This window comes from Sus scrofa, chromosome 10 (assembly GCF_054392235.1).
Source record: "Sus scrofa isolate SSC_HxYL_T2T_F1_AM1 chromosome 10, Sscrofa_HxYL_maternal_Yorkshire_Landrace_v2.0, whole genome shotgun sequence".
NCBI classification, from domain to species: Eukaryota; Metazoa; Chordata; class Mammalia; order Artiodactyla; family Suidae; genus Sus; species Sus scrofa.
The window spans coordinates 52,525,451-52,551,567 of NC_139392.1; positions in this window are offsets into that span (position 1 = coordinate 52,525,451).

Consider the following 26,117-nt stretch of genomic DNA (forward strand, 5'->3'; position numbering starts at 1 on the left):
TAAATCACTGTAGTTGAAAAGAAAATGACTGTCACACAATTGAAAATATGCCCAACATTGGGAGTTCCCGATGTGGCTCAGTGGTAATGAACTCCACTAGCATCCATGAGGATGCCGGTTCCATCCCTGGCCTCGCTCAGTGGGTTAAGACTCCAGCATTGCTGTGAGCTGTGGTGTAGGTTGCAGATGTGGCTTGGATGCTGTGGTGCTGTGGCTGTGGGATAGGCTGGCAGCTGTAGCTCTGCTCTGACCCCTAGCCTGGGAACCTCCAAACGCCCCAAATACAGCCCTAAAAAGACAAAAATAAACAAACAAAAAAAAAAAAAAGAAAAAAAAAGAAAGGAAAATATGCCCAACATTCCTAGTAGTTGGGAGAATGTCATACAACAATAAAGAGATCCAGTAATTTGCCAGTGAGTTTGGCCAAAATTAGTGATAATATTCAGTGCCAGTAAAGAAAGGCATGGGAAATCTCTTTCTCATGTCTTAGGATGCTGTGGCATTTGAACTGGCATACACTTTAGGAAAATGATGTGGTCGTACCTATGAAAATGAAAAAAGGCAAATTTAAAATGACAAAATTATCTAGAAATGAAGGAAAAGAAAAATACTTCAAATCAAAAACCTGTGAGTTATGGCCAGGCCCACATGCCGAGGAATATTTACAGTCTTCAAATGATGTTAGCCTTTTTCAAAACAAGGTTGTGATCCATTTCTATTTTATACGCATCACCATCAAGTTTGCGGTCTTGGAGGCCCCCTGTGGCTCAGCAAGTCAAGAATATGACATAGTGTCTGCCAGGAGGCAGGTTTGATCCCCAGCCTCAATAAGTGAGTTAAAGATCTGGCGTTGTCCCCGAGCTGTGGTGTAGGTCACAGACATAGCTTAGATCCTGGGTTGCTGTGGCTGTGGTGTAGGCCAGCAGCTGAAGCTCTGATTCAACCCCTGGCCTGGGAACCTCCATATGCTGCAGGTGTGGCCCTAAAAAAAAAAAAAAAAAGATTGCCAGTCTCTTTATCACATCAGGAGGATAGCTGCTTCCTGGCTTTTCTCAAAAGGGCCTTTCTGGAGTTCCCATTGTGGCTCAGCAACAACAAACCTGACTAGTATCCATGAGGACTCAGGTTTGATCCCTGGCCTCACTCAGTGGGTTAAGGATCTGGCATTGCCGTGAGCTGTGGTGTAGGTCACAGAGGTGGCTCGGATCTGGTGTTGCTGTGGCTGTGGTGTAGGCTGGCAGCAACAGCTCTGATTGGACCCCTAGCCTGGGGTCAGGCCAGGGATCGAACCCACAACCTCATGGTTCCTAGTAGGACTCGTTTCCGCTGCGCCATGATGGGAACTCCAAAATGACTTCTTAAGGTTCCTAAATCCTTTTGCTTCAATAATGATGTAACTTCAAGGCACGATTTATTATAGTAACGAAGGGTAGTTCAGATCCTTCCAAATCACGATAGTGACTCCCCAGGCTAGAAGCTGCAAAAAAAAAAAAAAGGAAAAAAAATGCAATGACTTTGTATTATGTCTTCCTCTGTCTTCCAGAAGATGAACATACATCTGCGGGCCCCTTAGCCCACCCATATATCCGCAGCTGAAAGTCGCCTCTGCGTCCTGCTACATAATCTCCCACAACCAATAAAACGTGTTTCAGGGCCTGAATCAAACAGAATCCCAATGTGAACTGCATAGAACCGAGTGAGAAATAAGAAAGGAATTTTCTCCATATGGCTCTGCTTCTAGAAATGTCACTAGGCAAATGAGAAAAAAAAAAAAAAAAAAAGAGAGAAATGAGAAAAAAAAAGAGAGAGAGAAAGAGAGATGGTGAGAAAAGGTTAGGGGCACAAGACTTGGAAGTTGGCAAATCGGACAGGCAAATCAGACTCCAGCTGCTTATCTGAACTTCTTTAATGGGAAAGGGGTCCCTTTATCTTCTGTCTTTCTCATTCGTCACATCAGTGCTGGGTGTCCACCCCCAGGACTGCGGTAGGAAAGTGTCAGACCTTGTGTAGGATATTTTCATTTCATTTCTCCTGACAACGTGTTACCATACCCTCCATATGAAGAGTTCAAGGTCTGGTTCTACCGGGAAGTGAGAATCGGGCAGGACTTTGTTCCAGCTGGTATGCCCAGGCTCCCACCAGTGCTGGTCAGGTTTCCACCTACCTCCTGGCAAGGCCCCACCCTTCCAGCTGCTGGCTCAGCAGCATCACAGGAGGAGGCCAAGTAGGGAGCAATACACACACACACATACACACAAAGCTCTTTTTTTGTGGCCTGACTTTCAGTGGGGCAAATATTCACCATTGATGCAGCAAACTATGGGTTTTGCGTGGGTCACACATGTCCCAGGACTCTGTTTGCAAAGGTCGATTTGAAAGCCCCAGGGCCACCTCCCTCCCTTGCCGCCTGCTTCCCCTGCCTCCCCCCGCGCCCCATGGCCTGCAGCAGCCTCTGGGTGGTGTAGTGTTTTAGATTCCATTCGAAATCTAAAACCTGTAAACACACTGACAGCACTGGGCCGAGGGATGTGAGAAACTCGCAAATGAACAACAAATGCCGGGAGAGAAAGGCCAGATCCAATGGACTGATGTTTTTCACAACCGTGGAGGGTTTAATCCACTGGTCTCAAACCATATGGCAGGCTGAACACGAGCCGGGAAAGGCTGGGAGGTACTTGGCCGCAGCCCATGGAAACATAAACGCAAGGCATTTTGTTTCCTTGTGTGTGCTTTTTTTCCTTTTAAATATTTACTTTTTGTATTTTGCCAGGACCCAGTTTCCATCCCATATGCAGAACAGGCTGTTTTTTTTGCAGATGGGGGCAGGGCAGGCAGGGGACAGCTGGGTTTCAGGGGGACATGTAATAGGATATTGATTCTGTCATGTTCAGGTTGCTGGCTTTCCCTCCCTCCCCAGGGTGGTGCTGATCAAAAACTGGCTCCCATCTTTGTGTCTAGGTTGGGTGGCTCCTGGAAAAAGCAGCCCGGACCCACGTCCACACGGTTAGCCACGCACCCAAAGGGAGAAGGCTGACTGGCTGGTGGAAAATGTGGGTCTTTGTTGGGCTGTAGGTGGTCTCTGCCTGTCAGGTCTGAGGCTGTGGGTGGGCAGCAGAACGTGCGAGCGAACCACAGTGGCAGAAAACAGAGTCTCTGGCTTGAAGGCTGCTGATGGGGCATCTTTCACAAACTTTCCACCCACCGCACAGGCAAGGAAGGCCGGGGGAAGAGGGGTGGGCAGCGAAGGCAGAGCAGCTGGAGGAGAGCATGGGGGGTGGCAAATTCCCAAGTGAAATAGAAACGTACCATAGAAAAATAAATAAATTAGTCCTGGGCCGTGAGCCATGTTTGAACCGAAATCATGTAAGCAATCAAATGCTTACTGTCTCTGATTCACTCAAGCTTCCAAACACATTACTTAACAGAGAATGGAAGGGTTTGTCATAAAGCAGCATAGTAGTTGCACAACGCTGCTCACGTGGTCGGGAGGCGGGCTTGGAGCCGGCAAATGCAGAAGTCCTGAACGAGAAATACAGAGCCCTGGGAGTTCCCGTCATGGCGCAGCGGAAATGAATCCGACTAGGAGCCATGAGGTTGAGGGTTCGATCCCTGGCCTCACTCAGTGGGTTAAGGATCCGGCATTGCCGTGAGCTGTGGTGTAGGTTGCAGATGCGGCCCAGATCCTGCATTGCTGTGGCTGTGGTGTAGGCCGGCAGCCTCCCATTCGACCCCTAGCCTGGGACCCTCCATATGGCACGGGTGCAGCCCTAAAAAGAAAAAAGACCAAAAAAAAAAAAAAAGAAAAAGGAAAGAAAAGACATACAGAGCCCTGGCCTTCCTTCATGGGTGAAGAGGGCTGGAGGAAGCATCCTGACACTCTCAAGATGTCTCTGAGGGCTTCCACTTGTTCCACAACGTGACTGGCTGAGTAGATGTTAGAGACGCCTTGCTATATACTCTGAGGGGGATACCCCTCCACTAGCATGCAGAGCGAGCCCAGAGGAACATGTGTGAAATGCTTTTTCGTTTATGACATCTTCTCATGGTCACCACCCCTAGACACTGCTATTATTGTCCTTAAATTCTAGCGCCGTGCTTCTCAAGCTGCAGTGTGCAAAAGCGGCAGGACAGACTCAGGGCCCCCACTCCCAGAGATCCTGACAGTCTAAACAGGACTCAAGCATGAACATCTTGGAGTTCCCATGATGGCTCAGCAGTAATGAACCCAACTAGTGTTCATGAAGAGGCGAGTTCGATCCCTGGCCTCGCTCAGTGGGTTAAGGATCCAGCATTGCCCTGAGCTGTGGTGTAGGTGGCAGACATGGCTCAGATCTGGCATTGCTGTGGCTGTGGTGTAGGCCTGCAGCTGCAGCTCCGATGTGACCCCTAGCCAGGGAATTTCCCTATGCTGCAGGATTCGTCCTAAAAAGCAAAAAAAAAAAAAAAAAAAAAAAGAAAAAGCATTTACATCTCTAACAAGCTCCCAGGTGATGCTGAGCCTCTGAGGCTGTGGTCATGGACCACATCTTCTAGGTGTACTATTCCTGGTGAGCTTAAGTGATAAGAGCTTCAATTCATTAATTAATTAATTTTTGTGCCTGTGTCTTTTTTAGGGCTGCACCCGAGGCATATGGAGGTCCCCAGGCTAGGGGTTCAATGGGAGTTGTGTCCACTGGCCTACGACAGGGCCACAGCAACCCTGAATCCAAGCTGCATCTGTGACCTACACTATAGCTCACAGCAATGCCAGAGTCTTAACTCACTGAGTGAGGCCAGGGGTCAAACCCACATCCTCATGGATGCTAGTCGGGTTCGTTAACCTCGATGGGAACTCCGAGAGCTTTATTTTATTTTGGCTGCATTCAAGGCATGAGGAAATCCCCAGGCCTGGGATTGAACCCTCATCACCGCAGTAACCAGAGCCACAGCAGTGACAATGGCAGATCTTTAAGCTGCTGTGCCACCAGGGAATTCTGATGAGCGCTTTTATTCAACCAGGGTGTCTAGATTCTAAGTCTAGGTTTTAATGCCCTAATGCTTGTACTCCTCATGTGTTCAGAGCTGGTGCTCACGTCAGCTGAGCCTGGACTTGTACTCAGAATCTTTCGCGATACAGTGCTCTTGGCAGTGACCAGCAAGCAGCCAAAGTTGATATACATGTAAAGTTACTTGTCATCTTTGAGTTGGTGGAATGAGCACTGGTCTAAACATCAGACAACCTGAACTTAGTCATGACTGGGCCATTAACGGGGTGTGGGGACACCAGATGAGGTTCTTTTGTTTTTTGCGTTTGGTTTTTTTTTTTTTTTTTTTTGGCTTATTAGGGCCTCACCTGTGGCATATGGAAGTTCCCAGGCTAGGGGTCGAGTCAGAGTTGTAGTAGCTGCCCTACGTCACAGCCATAGCAATGTGGGATCCGAGCTGCATCTGCCACCCACACCGCAGCTCATGGCAATGCCGGATCCTTAACCCACTGATCAAGGCCAGGGATCAAACTCTCGGTCTCAAGGATACTAGTCTGGTTCTTTAACCTCTGAGCCACAATGGGAACTCCCAAGGTGTTTCTTTTTATAAGGGCACAAATCCTATCATGACAGCCCCACCCTCATTTGGGAGAGGACTCAATTCAGTCCATAGCACATATGGATAGTTTGTTTGTTGGTTTGTTTTTCTTTTCTGGGGCCACACCTGTGGCATATGGTTCGCAGGCTAGGGGTCGAACTGGAGTTGCAGCTGCCAGCCTACACCGCAGCCACAGCAACACTGGGATCTGAGCTGAGTCTGCGATCTACACCAAAGCTTCTGGCAACTCTGCATCCTTAACCCACTGAGTGAGAACCTGCATCCTCATGGATACTAGTCAGGTTTGTTACCACTGAGCCATCATGGGAACTCCTGGATAGCTTGTTTTAAAATACACCTTTCTGGGAGTTCCCATCATGACTCAGTGGTTAATGAACCGGACTAGTATCCATGAGGACTTGGGTTTGATCCCTGGCCTCATTCAGTGGGTTAAGGATCCAGCATTGCTGTGAGCTGTGGTGTAGGTGGCCATTGTGGCTCAGATCCTGAGTTGCTGTGGCTGTGGCGTAGGCCAGCAGCTACATCTCCGATTTGACCCCTAGCAGCCCTCAAAAGACAAAAAATTTAAAAAAATAAAATAAAATACACCTTTCTGAGTCTTTCTTCCAGAAGTTCTGATTTGGTCTGCCTGGGGCAGGATCCAGAAATTCAGATTTTTAGCAGCAACCCTACATGATTGTAAGGCTCACTGAGGCTTGAGAAGCTCTGATTGAGTTGGCCACTCAGTTCTCTGATTCCAGGCAGTGAGCTTCCGGCCCTCTGGGACCCCAGCAGTTGCTTGCTGACCTCTCTTCACCCACCTCACTCATATGCATTAGGATGCACTCATTTGCATTAGGATGCAAATATCGAACCCAGCACTTCTCCTAGGGCCAGGTGTACAGTAGGCACATAATTAATGTTTATTGCGGGCCTTGCCCAGGATCCCTTCTAACTTTATTTTTTTGTTTTGTTTTGGTTTTGGTTTTTTGCTTTTGTCTTTTTTTTTTTTTTTTTTTTTTAAGGGCTGCACCTGAGGCATATGGAGGTTCCCAGGCTAGGGGTCTAATTGGAGCTGTAGCTGCAGGCCTACACCACAGCTCGTGGCAACTCAGGATCCTTAACTCACTGAGTGAGGCCAAGGATCAAACCCGAAACCTCATGGTTCCCAGTCAGATTCATTTCCACTGCGCCACGATGGGAACGCCAATGTTTTTTTTGCTTTTTAGGGACACACTTGCAGTATATGGAGGTTCCCAGCCTAGGGGTCAAATCAGAGCTGCAGCTGCCAGCCTACACCACATCTACAACAATGCAGGATCCAAGCTGAGTCTGCTACCCATGCTGTAGCTCTTAGCAATGCCAGATCCTTAACTCACTGAGCGAGGCCAGGGATCGAACCTGAGTCCTCATGGATACTCGTCAGGTTTGTTACTGCTGAGCCATGACGGGAACTCCCTCTTCTAACTTTAAAAGCCTTTGAAATTTGTAGATCATTTTCAAAAAGCTCTCAAAGGGGTTATGTGACACAATTTAGGAAAACATCAATAGGGCTGCCTTTGCTTTACTGTCCAGGAGGCTTAAACAACAGCGAGTACGTTTCCGTTTCCCTCTCTGCCTAAGCAGTGGAAAGCAAAATAACTTGGGCTGTGACTAGAAAAGAACATACACAGGCACAAAGAACACCCCCCGCCCCCCAAGCCCTCTGACCAGCTGCCTGCTTCTTTCTTTAGTCCCCGCTGACTACAAGGCCAATGTCAAAAGCACATGAAAGTCAATTAAGCGAGACTTCGTTAGGACAATATAATCCAAGAGACAATGAGGACACTTTTTGACATTCCTTTAGTCCCATGAGTACTGAAGTCAAGAAAAGGAAGGAAATGTGGGGTTTTCTCTGTAAAAGTGAGATTCAGAGGAAGAAGATAGTAGTGCATCATAGGTGAACCCTTCCTGAAAAATCGCAATGAAGTATCACTCTATACCTATTAGAACAGTGAAAATGAAAAATTGTGACAACATCAAATGCTGGCGATGATGCGCGGAAACTAGAGCTCCCTTAGATATTCCCGGGGCAATGTAAAATGAAATAGCCATTCTGAAAAACAGTTTAGCAGTTTCTTATAAAATGAAACATACCACATGATCCAGCCATTGCACTTATGGGTATTTATCTCAGAAAAATTAAAATTTATGTCCTCAGAAATACATGTACAGGAATGTTCATGTTAGCTCTATTCATTGTAACCAAAAACTGTGAACAACCCAAAGATCCTTCAGTGGATGAATGGTTATTAAATACACAGGAACATCCATAAGATGGAATACAAGTCAGTGTTTTAAAAAATAAAAAAAGAAGTGCTTTAAGCAACAACTGGGATGGATTTCAAGGGAATAAAGTTGAGTGAAAAAAGACAATCTCAAAATGTTTCAGACTGTATGAGTCCATTTATTCAATATTTTTGAAATGGCAAAATCAAAGAGATGGAGAAGAGATTAGGGATTATACCGGTGATTACACATGAATCTACATGTTGTAACAGAAGTACCTAGAAACACACACACACACACACACACACACACACACACACACACACACACACATGAATGCATGTAAAACTGATGAAATCTGAACAAGATCTGGGATTGTGCTAATGTCAATTTCTTGGTTTTGATACTGCACTTTAGATAGGTAGATACACCACTGATGGACATTGGGGTGAAGGGTACAGGGGACTTCTGTACTATTTTTGTAACCTCTTGTGAACCTATAATTCCTGAAAAATAAAAAGGTTAAAAAAAAACCTGAAAAGAAAAATAAATATCTAAAGGAATGTATTTTTCTCACACTGGAAATTCAATGACAATTATTGAGAAAGGCAATTTAATTTCTGTCTCTCGTAGAGTGCACCTTCTTTGTTTTTTCAGCACAAATGCTATTATTAGTCATCTTAAAAGGTGAGCATTCTATAGAACAGTGGGCCCAGAAATAAACCTTCTCATGGATAGTCAAATGATTTTCAACAAGGGTACCAGTACCATTCAATGGGGAAAGGGTAGTCTTTTCAACAAATGGTGCTGAGGATATTGGATACCCCCATGCAAAAGAATGAACAGGTATTAGTATACCTATGTTCATAGCAGCATTATTCACAATAGCCCAAAGACGAAAACCATGTCCATTGACGGATAAATGGGGAAACAAAATGTGGTATATGCATACATTGAATTCAGCCTTAAAAAGAAATGAAATTCTGACATTTGCTACAACATGGGTGAACCTTGACGACATTATGATAAAAAGCTAGACAAAAAGAACAAATATTGTATGATTCCACTAGAACTGTCAAACTCGTGTAGGACAGTGGTTACCAGAGGCTGGAGTGGGGGCAATGGGAATTATTGTGTAATGGGTGCAAAGTTTCAGTTTGGCATGATAAAAAGTTCTGGAGACAGACTTGGGGATGGTTACCCAACAATGTGATTGTCCTTAATACCCCTCAATTGTACACTTAAAAATAGTTAAAATTGTAAATATTACATAATATATATGTTGGTACAATATTTAAAAAAAATTACTAGAGTGAATTCCCATTGTGGCTCGGGGTAACAAACCCAATCAGTATCCATGAGGATGCAGGTTGGATTCTTGGCCTCGCTCAGTGGGTTAATGATCCAGCGTTGTTGTCGTGAGCTGCAGTGTAGGTTGCAGACGAGGCTCAGATCTGGTATTGCTATGGCTGTGGTGTAGGTGGCAGCTGCAGCTCCGATTCAGCTCCCAGCTGGGAAATTTCCATATGCTGCAGGTGTGGCCCTAAAAAGCAAAACATAAAATAAGATAAAATAAAATAAGATAAAATTAAATTAAATTAAAATAAAATAACTAAAGGCAGACTCTCTCACACACACACATGCACACAAAAGTCAAACTTTGTCAAATTCTTCCCCTCATTCACTATATGATCTTTCAATCCTTAAGAAGAATCTGTTTTAATACAGGTTCAAGTAAAATAATAAGAGGATTGATGACACACTGAAATGATGCCAACCTGTAATTAGAACTGTTAAAACCTTCAGCTTGGCATTTGCAGCCCTGTGCATTTTAACTCAAAGTCACTATTTTATTTACCTCTGCCCACTCAAAGCAACTCTAACGAGGCTACTTCTGTTGCTCGGGATATAGCTTATTCTGTCCTGATTCACAACACGTGTCCTTCCTAGAATGACCTCTTTTCTCTTTTTCTTCTCCATCTTCCCCAATCCTAGCCATTCTCCAGATCCTGCTCACATTCCACCTTCACTGCGACAAGTTCATTCAGCTCCGTCTCCCTCTCTTCTCCTGACCTGTTACCCTTCTCATCCAGTCCCATTTTTGGCCTCGGTATTTTTGTTTGTTTGTTTGTTTGCCATTTCTTGGGCCGCTCTCGCAGCATATGGAGGTTCCCAGGCTAGGGATCGGCCTACGCCAGAGCCACAGCAATGCAGGATCTGAGCTGCGTCTGCGACCTACACCACAGCTCACACCAACGCCGGATCCTTAACCCACTGAGCAAGGCCAGGGATTGAACCCGCAACCTCATGGTTCCTAGTCGGATTCGTTAACCACTGCACCACAACGGGAACTCCTGGCCTCTGTATTTTTCAGTTAGATTTACAAGCACAAGTTTCAAATTTCTCCAGCCAGTGTGTAAGATCCTCAAAGCACAAACGAAATCATTAATCTTTTTTCACCACCAAATCGTTTGGTGCAGTGATTTTCACAGTGTGAGTACTTAGTTGAGACTAGAACCCATTCTTCTCAGTTCCTACTTTTTTCTTTTACTTACCACAGCTGCCTGATGAAATTCTTTTATTTATGTGTGAGATATTATGGTATGTAGAAATGATAAATGGCAACTAGGATATTTCACCTGTGGATGAAACTTGTGAAATTAATGGTAGAAATAACCTTGCATGGTTCAGATTGGTGGGTCTGTGGGTTGTAAACCTCTTCAGGCTGGATGAACAAAGGTGTAGATGACTTTTTTAATTTTTTTTTTTTCATTTTAGGGCTGCACCTGTGGCATATGGAAGTTCCCAGGCTAGGGGTCCAACTGGAGCTCCAGCTGCCTGCCTATGCCACAGCCACAGCAACACAGGATCTGAGCTGAGTCTTTGACCTATACCACAGCTCATGGCAATGCCGGATCCTTAACCCACTGAGCGAAGTCAGGAATCGAACCTGCATCCTTAAGAATACTAGTCTGGTTCGTAACCAGTGAGCCACAAAGGGAACTCCTAGATGACTGTTTGCAGTGTGGAAATCAACAAAGACCACGCAGAGAGAAGAAACAAGGGCTATTTATTCCGAATGGGCTCCAGCAAGGGAGTCAGTCACTATGACCTGCATTGGGCAGAGACTCAAAAGGCAGGAAGAGGAGTTGCAAAGCTTCATAATAGTGGAAAAAGGGAAGGCTTCTGGTGTGCCTATCTGGAAGCCGTGGGCTGCGGAAGCCAGAAGAAAAACTAGAGCATCCTATGTGGTTGCTTAGGGGTACAAATTTGGCTTTGCCTCAGGTTGATCTTAAGCTGGTAGCAGAGACAAAAATCAGGGGAGCTGTCAGTTACTGATAAAGACCTAGCGGTTTTGAGCTAACTTTTACACAGTTTACTTTTTCGGCTTCTTGGACGGGTTGCTAGAGATAGTGGTGTGACTTCCTGCAAACCGCACAGACAGTAGACTGGCTGTGGGTCAGTCGGTTTCCTAGGTGGTTGAGGCAAATTGTGGGTCAGAGTTCTATTTTCATCTATGGTCTGGCCATTGCCTCCTTGCGTATTCCATCGCTCAGCGGTTATACTTAGGGAAACTGACAACATCTGGTTCTCTGAAGAAGCATCACCCTCCTTTTTCAGACCCAAGTGAGGGGCACATTTAGGAACCACGCCTCCAACTTACTGAAGAGCAGATCCTGTGCTGTATCTTTGTCCCCACAAGTCTTCCTTAACAAAGTATTTTGGGGGGCGGTGGTGGATAGGAGGGATGGGCTGGGGCTCTGGGATTGGCAGATACACACTGAGGCATGTGGAATGATCGGCCAGTGGGGACCTGCTGTATAGCACCGGGAACTCTAGCCAATATTCTGGGATCATCTATGGGGGAAAAGAACCCGAAAGAAAGTATATGTATGACTGAATCACTTTGTTGTGCAGCAGAAATGATCACGACCTTGTAAATCAACTCCACTTCCATCAAACTTAAAAACCAACTACTTTTCTTATGTTCATTCCCCGCTTTCAAAAGATGTGAACTAACTCTGTGGAGAGTTAACCCCGCTGCATCTACCACACTCATCCAATCTTTTACCCCTCTTCCTTGGTGCTTCACGCAGATGGGAATTCTTGCCTCCCCCAGGCATGCCCATGCTAATTTACTTATTTATCTATTTATTTGTCTTTTTAGGGCCACACCCATGGCATACGGAAGTTCCCATGCTAGGGGTCCAGTCAGAGCTACAGCTGCCAGCCTTCGCCACAGCCACAGCCATGCCACATCCGAGCCACATCTACAACCTACACAACAGCTCAGGGCCATGCAGGATCGCTAATCCACTGAGTGAGGCCAGGGATCGAACCCACATCCTCATGGACACTAGTTGGGTTCATGTCCCCTGTGCCATAAAGGGAACTCCCCCAGACTTACTCTTACTTCCTGGCGCTTTCTGCCATGGCTTCCTACTTTCTGGAATGCTTTCTGCTCTTTTCCAAATCCTTCCCACAGTTCAAGTTTCACTCTCGAACCCACCACGTGTATGAATGATTTCCTCACATCTCTGGTGATATTTTCATATATTCCGAACCCCGAGAGGCTGGCCTTGCTTCCTCACTTGGGGGTCACTAGTGCATCAGAGTCTCTCCTGGGGAAGCTGGTTAAGACGCTTCTTAGTCCTCCCCCAGAATTTCTGATTTTTGGAGTTCCCATTGTGGTTCAATGGTAACAAACCCGACTGGTATCCATGAGGTTGCAGGTTTGATCCCCGGCCTTGTTCAGTGGATTAAGGATCTGGTATTGCTGTGAGCTGTGGTGTAGGTCTCAGACACGGCTTGGATCTGGCGTTGTGGCTGTGATGTAGGCTGCCAGATGCTGCTCCAATTTGACCCCTAGCCTGGGAATGTCCATATGCTGCAGGTGTGCCCCTGAAAAGAAAAAAAAAATTCTGATTTTTATTAGGTCTGGATAGGATGGGCAAGTCATATTTGGAATGGCAAAGACCAAGGGGAAAGAGTGCTTTGATGAAACACTAACGTGTGCAAGGGCATAGGGGTAGAAAAACACACTCGTGTGTATATGTTTGTGTGTCTGTGCGTACATAGTCCTTATTAGGGAAAAGTTGTGAAAGACTGAGACATGGACCAAAAAGATAACTGAGTGTCTTCAAATGGAAAACCAGGCATTGCCAGGCACACTCTCTTAGATTACTGGGTTCTGTGGGGTCTCTGCTCTTCTCATTGTCTCTGAGTTTTCAGAACCCTGTAAATTGTAGATAAATGCCTTTTGCATATTGATTTCCCTCCCAGCTGTGGAAGGAGTCACTTTTTCCATTTCTTGAACAAGTTCCTTTCAGTATCTTTTTTTTTTTTTTTTTTTGCTTTTTAGGGCCACACTTGCGGCATATGGAAGTTCCCAGGCTAGGGGTTCAAATGGGAGCTGCAGCTGCTGGCCTATGCCTCAGCCACCACAACTCCAGATCCGAGACACATCTGTGACCTATACCATGGCACCTCTGGATCCTTAACCCACTGAGTGAGGCCAGGGATCAAACCTGGTTCGTTACTGCTGAGTCACAAGGTCACATCTGTGACCTATACCATGGCACCTCTGGATCCTTAACCCACTGAGTGAGGCCAGGGATCAAACCGGGTTCATTACTGCTGAGTCACAAGGGGAACTCCTATTTCAGTATTCTTGATGGCCTATATATGTGTCTTACTCCTGGGGTTCTCTTTTAAACCGGTTCTAACATCTCACTGGCTCACTCATTAATTAGTATTTATTTTATATAGTTTTCCAGAACTAGAGCATTCCTTATGAAAACTTTCATAAGCCAAAATGGTAATAAAGTGGAGAAGCAGGTATCTCAGGATACCACCTGCTAATGGATGCATGAAGTAAACATAGAAAAAGCACAGATGCTCACGGACATGGTGCAAAGCTGTGACTGCTTGGTGCTGAGATGATGCATTTTGGTGATGCCACTCTCGCTGCTTGGGGTTCCTGCTGCATCTATAATGGTTTGCTGTGAGACAAATGTTGAGCATTATTTTTACTTTTTGCCTTTTTAATAAATGCCAAAATCCTCTTCAAATTGAGTGAAAACAGATACTAATATAGGCCTTTCGTAAAAGCAAAGTAACCTAAAGGGAACTTTTGGAAAGTGGGGTATACTTGCAGTTCTATGAGCCATGGTTTCACTCTCACACACACATGCATACAGAAGCCCTACTTGGCTCAGCCATCTCACCCTGGGTAAATGGTTTAGTTTATTGAGAAAGATCAGGAGCTGCTGAAAGGCTAAAGCATGCAACTGGGATATTTGGGGGTTTGTTTGCCTTTTAAAATATTCATTCAAAATGCTGGCTGCAGGAGTTCCCTTTGTGGCTCAGTGGTTAAGGAACCAGACTAGGATCCATGAGGATGCAGGTTCGATCCCTGGCCTCGCTCAGTGGGTTAAGGATCCGGTGTTGCTGTAAGCTGTCATGCAGGTCGCAGATGTGGCTTGGATCCCGGGTTGCAGTGGCTGTGGCATAGACTGGCAACTGTAGCTCTGATTCGACACCTAGCCTGGGAACTTCCATTTGCCACAGGTGCAGCCCTAAAAAAAGGAACAAAAAAGAAAAAAAAAATTGCCAGCCTCATCCTTTTGTAATTATTCATCCCTCCCTGACACCATTGAGTAAGAATGAGTAGCTAGCATCACTCTTCACTTTTCCTTATGTCTCTGGACATCTTGAAGCACCGCACGGGGCAGAGTTGGGGAAGTATCAGGTCTTCACTTGTCAGTCCAGCCAAATGTTTATTTGTAGTCACAAAATATTTCCACTCTTTCATCAGTGGACACCAGGCAGATTCTTCCTAATGACCCTCCTGGAAGGCTCTCCACCTGGACTTCATGTGGCCAGGCAGCTGAAGCCACGCATGCCTGATTTCCCTGGCCTGGCCTTCAGCAAGAATTTTAAGTTGGTTTAGCAAGAATCCCTTGGAGTTCCTGTTGTGGCTCAGTGGGTTAAAAACCCAACCAGCATCCATGAGGAAATGGGCTCCCTCCCTGGGCTCTCTCAGTGGGTTAAGGATCTAGCATTGCCATGAACTATGGTGTAAATTGCAGACATGCTCAGATCTGATGTTGCTGTGGCTGTGGCTTTGGCAAGCAGCTGAAGGTCTGATTTGACCCCTGTTGGGGAACTTTCATATGCCACAGGTGTGGCCCTAAAAAGCAAAACAAAAAGCAAAACAAAAGAATCCCTTGAGTCCTTTACTATCCACTCGACCCTCTCACTCTGCTCCTTGGCTATAAATCCCTAGCTGTCTTGGCTATTTTCAGAGTTGAGCCCTATGCCTTTTCCTATTGTCACAGTTAGGACACCTGTCACCTGGGTTGTGAATACAGCCTTCTTTACTATTTCCACAAGTGTCAGAATAATTTGTTTTCTTTACCCCTCCTAGGGTCTGAACTCAGAGGGATGACGTGTCCCAGCTATTCTGACTCCAACACAAGGCCCACTCAGGCTGACTTGGTTGGCCTTCTCTTTGAAGACCCACCCACACGAAGCCACCACCTCCTCGTCTTCCAAGGCATCCTGTCTTGCACTGGCAAGTGGACACTGCCAATCGGCACCCTAGAGAGAGAATCATTTGTTCCTCTTTTACCCTCACAAACTTTCCAGTGTACAGGTCCTGGTTTCAATTGCTGGCCTGTCCTGGAGGTAAAGGCCAAGTGAGAGCATTTTGACCACCAGGCCTGGTGGAGGGCTGGGCGGCCAGAAGCATACCTGCCAAATTGCTGTGTGCTCCTCTGTGTGGAAGGGGCCCGATGACTTTGTAACCCACCTCACAAGGCTCCCTGGGAAGATGTCCGATTCTTTTTTTTTTTTTTTGCCTTTTTCTAGGGCTGCACTAGCGGCACGTGGAGGTTCCCAGGCTAGGGGTCGAATCGGAACTGTAGCCGCTGGCCTACACCACAGCCACAGCAACTCGATCCAAGCCACATCTGCAACCTACACCACAGCTCACGGCAAAATCGGATCTTTAACCCTCTGAGTGAGGCCAGGGATGGAACCCGCAACCTCAGGTTTCCTAGCCGGATTCGTTTCCACTGCGCCATGACGGGAACTTTGATGTCTGATTCTTTAGGATAGAATTCTGTGTGCTTGGGACATTTAAAACATTTTCTCGGCCTCATAGAACCCAAACAGAAGTCAACCCCCCAAAGGTGCAAAGGACAAAAGGGGGGTCGGAAATGTGCCTAAACGGCTGAAACAACAAACCATTTTCCTAAAGGGCAAAGAATGATTTCCTATGTGGGAAAGAATTTACAACCTCGGTTGGTTTTTTTTCTTTTCTCTTTTTTTTTCCTTTTTTTCCAGCTTCCTCCTCCTCCTGCAATAAAGGAGATCCATCTGTCGGGTGCCGCCTTCTTTTTGATGCAAGCCCGTTTCTGGGAAAGGGATTGGGCTTCAATGAACACATAAAAGAAAGTAGTAAAACACACACACACACACACACACACACACACACACACACACACACACGACACAACCCAGCACAGTGCCACCATGTCCCCTGTGGCTGGCAGGACCCTAGCCCAGCAGTGGCTCTTGGTGTCCAGCCACCCTGTGCGGAGTGAGGAGAGTCTGTGATGAGGTCAGCCTAATTAGCTGGGCTAATGTCTGGTTTCCTGGGGAGAGCTTTTGTAAAGTAATTGCCTGCCTTGGGGTCAAAATGCAGTAATTACAGGTTTTTTTTTTTTTTTTTTTTTTTAAACTAAATGAGATAAACAGTCTTTGAATTCTTCCAGCAAGGAAGCCAATCACACTGAGACTTCTCTTTGTGCCCCAGAACTGCAGTGGATATTTTGACAGGTGATTTCAATACCATGCAGCTATTTATTTATCCTGGGCTTGGGACATAAACACAAACATCTTGGCCTACAATTCTATCCATTAAAAGACTATCAGACTCTTGTCAGAACCGAATGTGGGGATCTTGAGGCAGAGGGGCCACTTCAAATGCTGACGTGGGAGAAAAAGTCGGTGGATAGTTTGAGCTAAAGCAGAAATTCCTCCCCTATTTTTGAAGTTAACAGAATAGCGGAATTATCCATGTAAACCAGTGCTCTTTCTCGGAGGTGTTTGCTTATTTTCTCGGGGAAAATCAACAATGAACAGTCTGGGAAGACGGTGGAAAGCTCAAGTAGGAAACGTTGTTTCCGTCTCCGGAGGTGGACAGAGGAGGCATGCAGACTGCATTAATTCTGAGAAGGACAGAAACACATTCTTTTTGTTGTTGTTGTTGTCTTTTGTCTTTTAGGGCCACACCTGTGGCATATGGAGGTTCCCAGGCTAGGGGTCTAATCGGAGCTGTTGCCGCCAGCCTATGCCGGAGCCACAGCAACGCCAGATCCGAGCTGCGTCTGCAACCTGCACCACAGCTCACGGCAAGGCTGGATCCTTAACCCACTGAGTGAGGCCAGGGATCGAACCTGCAACCTCATGGTTCTTAGTCGGATTTGCAGAAACCTATTCTTACCCGCCCTGGCTGAGAGGAAGTTTGTTAATATCACAGAGTGTGGCAACTCCAAGATAGGAAATGGGGGTATGTCTTATAAATAAAATGAGCACTATTTCAAGGATTTTGTTGTCTCCTGGGTTCTCCCCGTCCCATCCAAAGGCAGCTCACTGGCTAACCCTGGTAGCTGAAAACTCAGGTGTTGCCCATAGACTGGCACCATTAATATCACTGGACAATGTGGGGACAAAGGGTGGGTAGGTCAGCGGTGACTTACATTTTGTCCCCTTTAGGAGAAAAGTGATCTGTAGCTGATCATAACCCACTTTCTTGGTTTAACATCAAAACTTGGTGGCACATGGGAATTCCGACCACTCTTCCCCACTCCCCTCCCCGTCTCCCTTCCTGCTCTTCCGGGGAAAGGTGACACCCAAAGGTGAAAGATGCAGGCTCACTCTGATGAAGCTTGACACTGTAGGATAATAATAGGTCAACTATTTTTTGAATATGTGGCTGGGGTATGTCTATTACTGCTTCTCTCTGCACATCTTTTAAGAAGGGCCATTCATATGGAAGCCTGGTGATTGATGATGTGGTAACCCTCCCAGCATCACCACAAACCTTAATGCTTAGAAGGAACTGCCAGCTTGGGTGGGGTCCAGAAGAAGGTTTGGGCAGCTCAGACTATTTCCAAATGCCACATTGAATGCACCAAATGGTGCTTGGGAGCTCCACAGAACTTGTCTAACTGGGTGCCTCTGATAGCTTTCCAGCACATGCATAGGCGTTTTGAAGGGCTTTGTCCTAAGACAGTGTCCATGAAGAAAGGCAAAACCTCATGACATAGCAATGGATGTTTTCAACCATTTACCATATGGTTTTGCTTGTGCCTATATGCTAAAACCAAGACCTGAACCAGCAGCCAGCCATCCCTAAGAAAACGGAAGGAATTCAATTACACTATAGTAGTTCTATAATTTTAATTGTATTTGAGAACTTCAAAGCCAAAATATTTCTAAAGCATTCCTCTAATGTTACTCCCAAATCATCTCCTATCAAGAACATTCTAGCCAGGGAGTTATGGTTGTGGTTCAGCAGAAATGAATCTAACTAGTAACCATGAGGACGCAGGTTTGATCCCTGGCCTCACGCAGTGGGTTAAGGATCCAGTGTCGCCATGAGCTGTGGTATAGGTTGTAGATGTGGCTCGGATCTGGTGTTGCTCTGCCCATGGTTGTGGGATAGGCTGGCAGCTACAGCTCTAATTTAGCTCCTAGCCTGGGAACTTCCGTATGCCATGGGTGCAGCCCTAAGAAGCCAAAAAAAAAAAAAAAAAAAAAAAAAAAAAAAAAAAAAAAAAATCTAGCCGATGACACATATTCTAGTCCTGAACTCTGAATCTCTTCTCCAAACCATCCTCAAGGCATTTCATTTTTAATTCACAAAATATATAAGCGTTACCTACCAGGACTCTCTGCCTGGCTATGGAAGAGAAGCATCACTAAGTACTAGCTGTTGGCCATGTGCAAACCATAATACCAAGCAGGCAAAGAACATTCTTCATTCAACAAGAGTTTACTGAGTACGTAATGTCTAGATGCTGCTCTAGAATGAATAAATACAACAGCAGTTAAAATTCTATACACATCTGCCGTAGATCAGGCAACGTTCTATGCCGTTTTCATTTATTGTCTAATTTAACTGTAAAATAACCCCATGAAATAGATTTTGTAGCTTTGGAGGCTGAGGCCCAGAAAGTCCAAATGTTTTGCCCAAGATCACTTATCTATTACATGGTGGGGCTGAGATTCAAACCTAGGGAGCTGTCTCATGAGCCAGTGCTCTTAATCCCGATACCGTCCACGTCTCCCAGAGGACCAACACTATACTTCCTCTTATGGCACTCACTATTTCACAGGGAAGACAGATATTAGACCACTAATTGCAAGTCTGATGAGTTTTACAAAAGGTTGCTATGGAAACATATCAGAGGGGAGACCAAAGTCTTCCTGAATAAGTCATAAATTTCAGTTGCAACTGAGGACTCCAGGGTTAGGGTTTCCATAGTGAGGCCAGAGCATAAAGATGGAGCCAGATTAGGGGATGCCTGGGTGAGCTATGGTAATGATGTTGAATTTTATTTGAAGAGTAATGGAAAGCCACAAAATTAAGTGAGAGAGTGATCCAATCCAACTAAAACAAGAGTGGGGCTGGGGTTTGGAGAATGGGTGGTTTGGGGGAGGTGAAGGAGGCTCTCAGAGAGAGGCTGCTGCAGTAGGGAAGATGATAGCAGGGCCAGAGTGCTGGCCAAGGGTTTGGGACACAAGATTGTGAGATAGGATCAGTGGGGCCTGATTTGACTTGGGGAGCCAGGACAAAGGAACTTGGGTTCCGAGATGTAAAACATAAATCGTGGAACTAAACATGAACTCATTGACTTGATTAAGTGTAATCAGAGATTACAAATCAGCCTGTAGTGAGTCGTCTTCCATATGTTATCACCCACCCTGAGGACCAGGCACCCTGCAACGTGGTTTATGTGCATTTTATCAGCAATCTTCATCGCAACCCTGCTACAATCCCCCCCCCCCCCGCTTTTTGCGCTTTTTAGGGCTCAATTGTGGCATATGGAAGTTCCCAGGCTAGGGGTCCAATTGGAGCTACAGCAGCCAACCACAGCCACAGCCACAGCCACATCAGATCTGAGCCGCGTCTGTGACCTACACCATAGCTCACGGCAATGCCAGATCCTTAACCCACTGCGGAAGGCCAGGGATCGAATCCGCCACCTCATGGTTCCTAGTCGGATTCGTTTCCTCTGCGCCACGATGGGAACCTCCCAATTCCCATTTTACAGATGAGGAGGGTGAGGCTTTACCAGGACTAAGCTGAAGGCCCAAGGTCGTGAGACACGTGGTAGGAGCAGCACTATAGCTCCAGTCTATTTGATTCCACAAACTACGGTCCCCACAATTCTTTGTTTCCTGAACTTGTCTGATGATTCTTACCTGGGATACTTGTTGAACAGGCTGCTGGACAGTCTGATTGGGTGAGTCTGGGCCCCAGGATCTGCATGTTCACAAGCCTGTCACCAGGTCTCTCTGGGAAGCACTGACCTGTGCTGACTGGGAAGTAGAAGGCTGGGGCAGGAGGCTAGCACTGGCCCCGGGTCAGCTGTTTTTTATCTACTCTGATGAGTTTTCCTCATTGGCCCTTCTCCTTTACCCTCAGTTTGCTTAGTGCTATTCACAGAACTCAGCACAACTTAGAATTTTATTGTATTACATATTGACTGGTTGTCCAGCCACTCCTCTAAAACATGACCCCAAGAGGACAGGGCCTGGCTGGCCCCTGGAATGTGCCAGGACCGACAACCCCCTTGCATGCCCTCCTCTATCCCTGGACCATGACAGGGGGCCGGTCCCCTGGCCTCCATCCTCCTCTGGCCAGCCTCCCTACTGAGCCTGCAGGATGTCTGCGACACCCACCAATCCCTCACTGATAGTCTTGGTTTTTTTCTTCTGCTTAGGGCTGCACTTTTGGCACATGGAAGTCCCCAGGCTAGAGGTCCAATCGGAGCCTCTGGCCTACTCCACAGTCATAGCAACGCCAGATCAGAGCCATATCCTACATGGCAGCTCAGAGCAATGTTGGATCCTTAATCCATTGAGCGAGGGCATCGATCAGACCCACGTCCTCATGGATACTAGTTGGGTTCTATTTGCTGAGCCAAAACACGAACTACCTGGGTTTGTTTTTTTTTTTTAAGTTTTATTGAAGTATAGTTAATTTACAAGGCCATACCACAAAGTGACCCAGTCACACATATCCACTCTCTCTGATTCTTTCCCCGCATAGATCATCACAGAATATTGGCTGAAGTTCTCTGTGCTCTACAACAGAGCCCGGTTGGCCAATCACTTCAAATACCTCGGTATGCATATGCCAATCCACTCTTAGCCTTTAGAACCAGACGAGTTGTAATCGCGCCCCGCCCCTCTTCTTTGTAGGGGCCCTTGGCTCCAGCCAGGCACACTTGCCCCCGCAGTTACTCCAAGTAACATTTTTCATCAGCCCCGAGTAGTCTAAGCCATCAAAGATAACACGCAAACATGCAAAAGACACCTTTTCCGGAGGTGCCAGCGCTGCCCTGTCTGTGCCCTGCCGGGTCAGCGGAGGGAGGCAACAAGGCAGAGGCAGGTGGCCACGCCCCCGGGTGGCCACGCCCCCGGGTGGCCGCTCCCCCGCCCACTTCCTTTCCTGGGCTGTGGCCGAGGCTTGGGGAGGTGGAGGGCCCTTTGCCTGCTGGTTCCCAGAAACGCTGTGCTGCTGACCCAGGGTGGAAGGTTCGAGAAGGTGTCCTGGGCAGGAGGTCAGGAGGCTACTGGCCGCCCGGGTGGGCAGGGGGAGAGAGGGAGGCAGGGAGGCCTCCCGCACGCACGCAGGCAAAGGGCTCTGCGGTGGCAGCTCCCTGGGTGGCCCGGCCAGCAGCCTGCTGTGCTCTGTGGAGGAGGTAAAAAAACGCCGCGGGGTGGAGGGACCTTGCTGCTCGGGACCTCGATCACGGCTTACGCCACACATGGCTAAAGTACACAGACGATTAGCAATCAAGGGAAGGACCTCCCTGCGAGGGAAAAATGACACAGGGGTTATTTCTCTGTAAACAGCTCCAGAAAAAGCACCGGTTTCTTTTACAGGCTCATCGCTTCCTTTGAGAAGCTGCAGATGCACCCACTGAGGGCTCTCAGCTCTCCGACGGGATGCACATGCGCACACCCATGTACACACACACACTCATAACCCTGCGCAACCTCCCAAACAGAAGGAAACCCCAAAGGCCGTTAGGGCTTCTTCACATCCGGTGCTCTGGGCTTGACTCCCCTAATTCGCAGAACCAGTGTGGCCTGAAACAGAACAGGACTTTGCCTCTGGGTGACGTGGTCCTTGTGGCTGGCATGGTGGCATTCCTTGGAAGGTGTGTTGTTCCAGCATCTCCATTGCACAGGTTACTCATGAGCGAACAGAATCGAGTATTTGCACGTTGCTTTTGTAACTTATGCCCGATCTAAATCACATGAGCAGTCGGCCAGTCCCTATTGAGAAAAGATGGGCCAGAGATATCTGGGGGTTAAATGCTTCTTCATATTTGTAAAGCCAGAGCCCCTTGGGTGTCTTTGCAGTGCAGTGATTGCAAGTATCCTTCTACCCAGGAAGCCTGAAAAGAACATTCTTTGGGAATAAAGATTCTTGGTTGTGGTAAAGGCTGCTAAACTTGTGAGTGAGAAGAGGCTGCACACTGGCGGAGGCGTTTCTGGACTTCTGCAGCTGGGTAGTCTGCATGGGCTCCAGTACTCCGGTGAAACTGACAAAAGTGGACGTGTATTGAGCCCTGAACACAGAATGCACAGCCCCAGGCATCTAACCCTCAACCCACGCAATGTCCCAGGCTCTATCCTTGTCCTGTTTTCAGAGGGACAGGTTGAGGAGCAGGACCTACAGCTAGAAAGTGGCAGGGCTGGAGAGTTCCCATTGTGGTTCAGGTGGATTAAGAACTGGATTGGTATCCATGAGGACACAGGTTTGATCCCTGGCCTCACTCAGTGGGTTAAGGATCCAGTGTTGCAGTGAGCTATGGCTTAGGTCATGGATAAGGCTTGGTGTCTGCATTGCTGTGGCTCTTGTGTTGGCTGGCACCTGTGGCTCCAATGCAACCCCTAGCCTGGGAACTTCCATATGCCATGGGTGTGGCCCTAAAAAGACAACAAAAAAGGGGGGTGGGTGGAGAAAGTGGCAGGGCTGGGCTGGGCCCAGGAGGGGTGTAAATGGCTGAGTCTCTAACCACCACTCAGTTTTGCCTCCAGTATGCCAGGTGCAATCTTTCTTCTTGGATCTGCCATTCTTTGCAATTGTCCCATTTTCCCCTACTAAGCACAGGCTTCCTCCTGCATGGAGAAGCCCTCACTGGCCAGCCTCCTTGCCCAGGGCCTCCAGTCCAGGGCAGTCTCTCTCTCTAACTCTACAGAGCAGAGGCAGCACCAGGCAGGAAATGTAACTGTGTGACAGGGGCGGTGTGCTGGACACTGTGACAAACGGCCAGCCACAGTTTGTGGCTTCACGGATGTGACCCACAGTCATCAGCTCTTCTAATTTTCAAGAAAAGCCTGAAATCTGGATTTTTTAAAAAAATATATTGTTCTTTTTATTTTTATTTATTTATTTTTGTCTTTTTGCCATTTCTTGGGCCGCTCGCACGGCATATGGAGGTTCCCAGGCTAGGGGTCTAATCGGAGCTGTAGCCACCCGCCTACACCAGAGCCACAGCAATGCAGGATCTGAGCCGCGTCTGCAACCTACACCACAGCTCATGGCAACTCCGGATCCTTAACCCGCTGAGCAAGGCCAGGGATCGAACCCGCAACCTCATGGTTCCTAGACTGATTCCTTAACCACTGCACCACGATGGGAACTCCAAAATCTGGATTTTTCATATGCATTTTTCTGCTTTTGAAAATGCTATCTTGTAGTTCCTGTCATGGCTCAGTGGTTAACGAATCTGACTGGGAACCATGAGGTTGCGGGTTCCATCCCTGGCCTTGCTCAGTGGGTTAAGGATCCAGCGTTGCCATGAGCTATGGTGTAGGTTGCAGATGTGGCTCCGATTCTGCGTTGCTGTGGCTCTGGTGTAGGCCGGCGGCTATGGCTCCAGTTAGACTCCTAGCCTGGGAACCTCCATATGCTGTGGGAGTGGCCCTAGAAAAGGCAAAAAGACAAAAAGACCAAAAAGAAAAAAAAGAAAAAAAAAAGAAAGAAAATGCTATCTAGGCCTAACAAAATATACCTTGGAGTCACCCGTGTTTAACCTCTGCTCTCCAAGAAGATTCCTGGAGAACCAGCCTCAGCTACTCCTTCTTCTTCTTCCTCTCCTCCTCCTCCTCCCCCTCCCCCTCTTTCTCTCCTTCTCCTTCTTCCTCTTCTTCTTCTTCTCTTTTAAGTTCATTTTATTGAGGTATAGTTGATTTACAATGTTGTGGTTTTTTGGACTGAACATAGCATGACCGTGTGCTTAATTTTTAATATTGTAAATGAACTGCCAGTTAAAAATTACATTTAGTGAGCTACTGGATTTGCACTTCTGGATACAGTGCTTTTATGTTTTATTAAAATTTTTTATTAAAGTATAGTTGATTTACAATGTTGTATCAATTTCTTTGGTAGAGCAAAGTGACCCGGTCATACATATATATATTTTTTTCTCATATTATCTCCCATCATATTCTGTCCCAAGAGGTGGATACAGTCCCTTGTGCTATGCAGTAGGGCCTCATTGCTCATCCATTCTAAATGTAATAGTTTGCATCTACTAACCCCTAACTCCCAGTCTATCCCACTCCCTCCCCCTTGGCAACCACAAGTCTCTTCTCCATGACTGTGAGTCTGTTTCTGTTTTGTAGATAGGTTTGTTTGTGCCATATTTTAGATTCCACATATAAGTGATGTCATATGGTATTTTCTTTTTTCTGACTTACTTCCCTTAGTATGAGAAGCTCCAGTTGCATCCATGTTGCTGCAAATGGCATTGTTTCCTTCTGTTTTATGGCTAAGTAGTATTCCATTGTATGTATGTACCACTTCTTCTTCACCCATTCATCTGTTGATGGATATTTAGGTTGTTTCCGTGTCTTGACTATGATGAATACCACTACAGTGAACACAGGGGTGCATGTATCTTTTTGGATTATAGTTTTATTACAGTATATGCCCCGGGAAGAGATTGTTGGATCATGTGGTACTTCTGTACTTAGTTTTCTATTTTCATATGGGCTTCCTGTGTGGCTCACAACATGCTATTTTCCATAGTGGTTGTACCAATTTACATTCCCACCAACAGTACAGGAGAATTCCCTTTTCTCTACACCCTCTCTAGCATTTGTTATCTGTAGACTTTTTTTTTTTTTTTTTGTCTTTTTGTCTCTTTTGCTGTTTCTTTGGGCTGCTCCCGAGGCATATGGAGGTTCCCAGGCTAGGGGTCTAATCGGAGCTGTAGCCACTGGCCTACGCCAGAGCCACAGCAACGCGGGATCCAAGCCATGTCTGCAACCTACACCACAGCTCACGGCAACGCTGGATTGTTAACCCACTGAGCGAGGGCAGGAACCGAACCCACAACCTCATGGTTCCTAGTCGGGTTCGTTAACCACTGTGCCACGGCGGGAACCCCTGTAGACTTCTTAATGATGGCCATTATGACTGGTGTGAGGTGCTACCTCATTGTAGTTTTGATGTGCATTTTTCTAGTAATTAGCAATGTTGAGCATTTCTACATGTGCCTGTTGGCCATCCATATGTCTTCTTTGGAGAAATGTCTATTTTGGTCTTCTGCCCATTTTTTAATTGGGTTTTTTGTTTTTGTTGTTGTTGAGTTCTATGAGTTGTTTGTATATTTTGGAGATTCAGCTCTAGTTGGTTCCATTGTTTGCAACTATTTTCTCCTATTCTGTATTTCAGTGGATTTTTTTTTTTTTATGTTTCTTTGCTGTGCAAGAGCTTGTAAGTTTAAGTCCCATTTTTAAATTTTTGTTTTTATTTACATTGCCTTAGGAGACTGACCTAAGAAAACATTTGTACAGTTTATCTGAGAGAATGTTTTGCCCATATTCGCTTCTAGCAATTTTATGATATCATGTCTTATATTTAAGTCTTCAAGCCATTTTGAGTTTGTTTTTGTGCATGGTCTGAGGGTATGTTCTAATTTATTGATTTACAAATGGTTGTCCAATTTTCTCAGCACCACTTATTG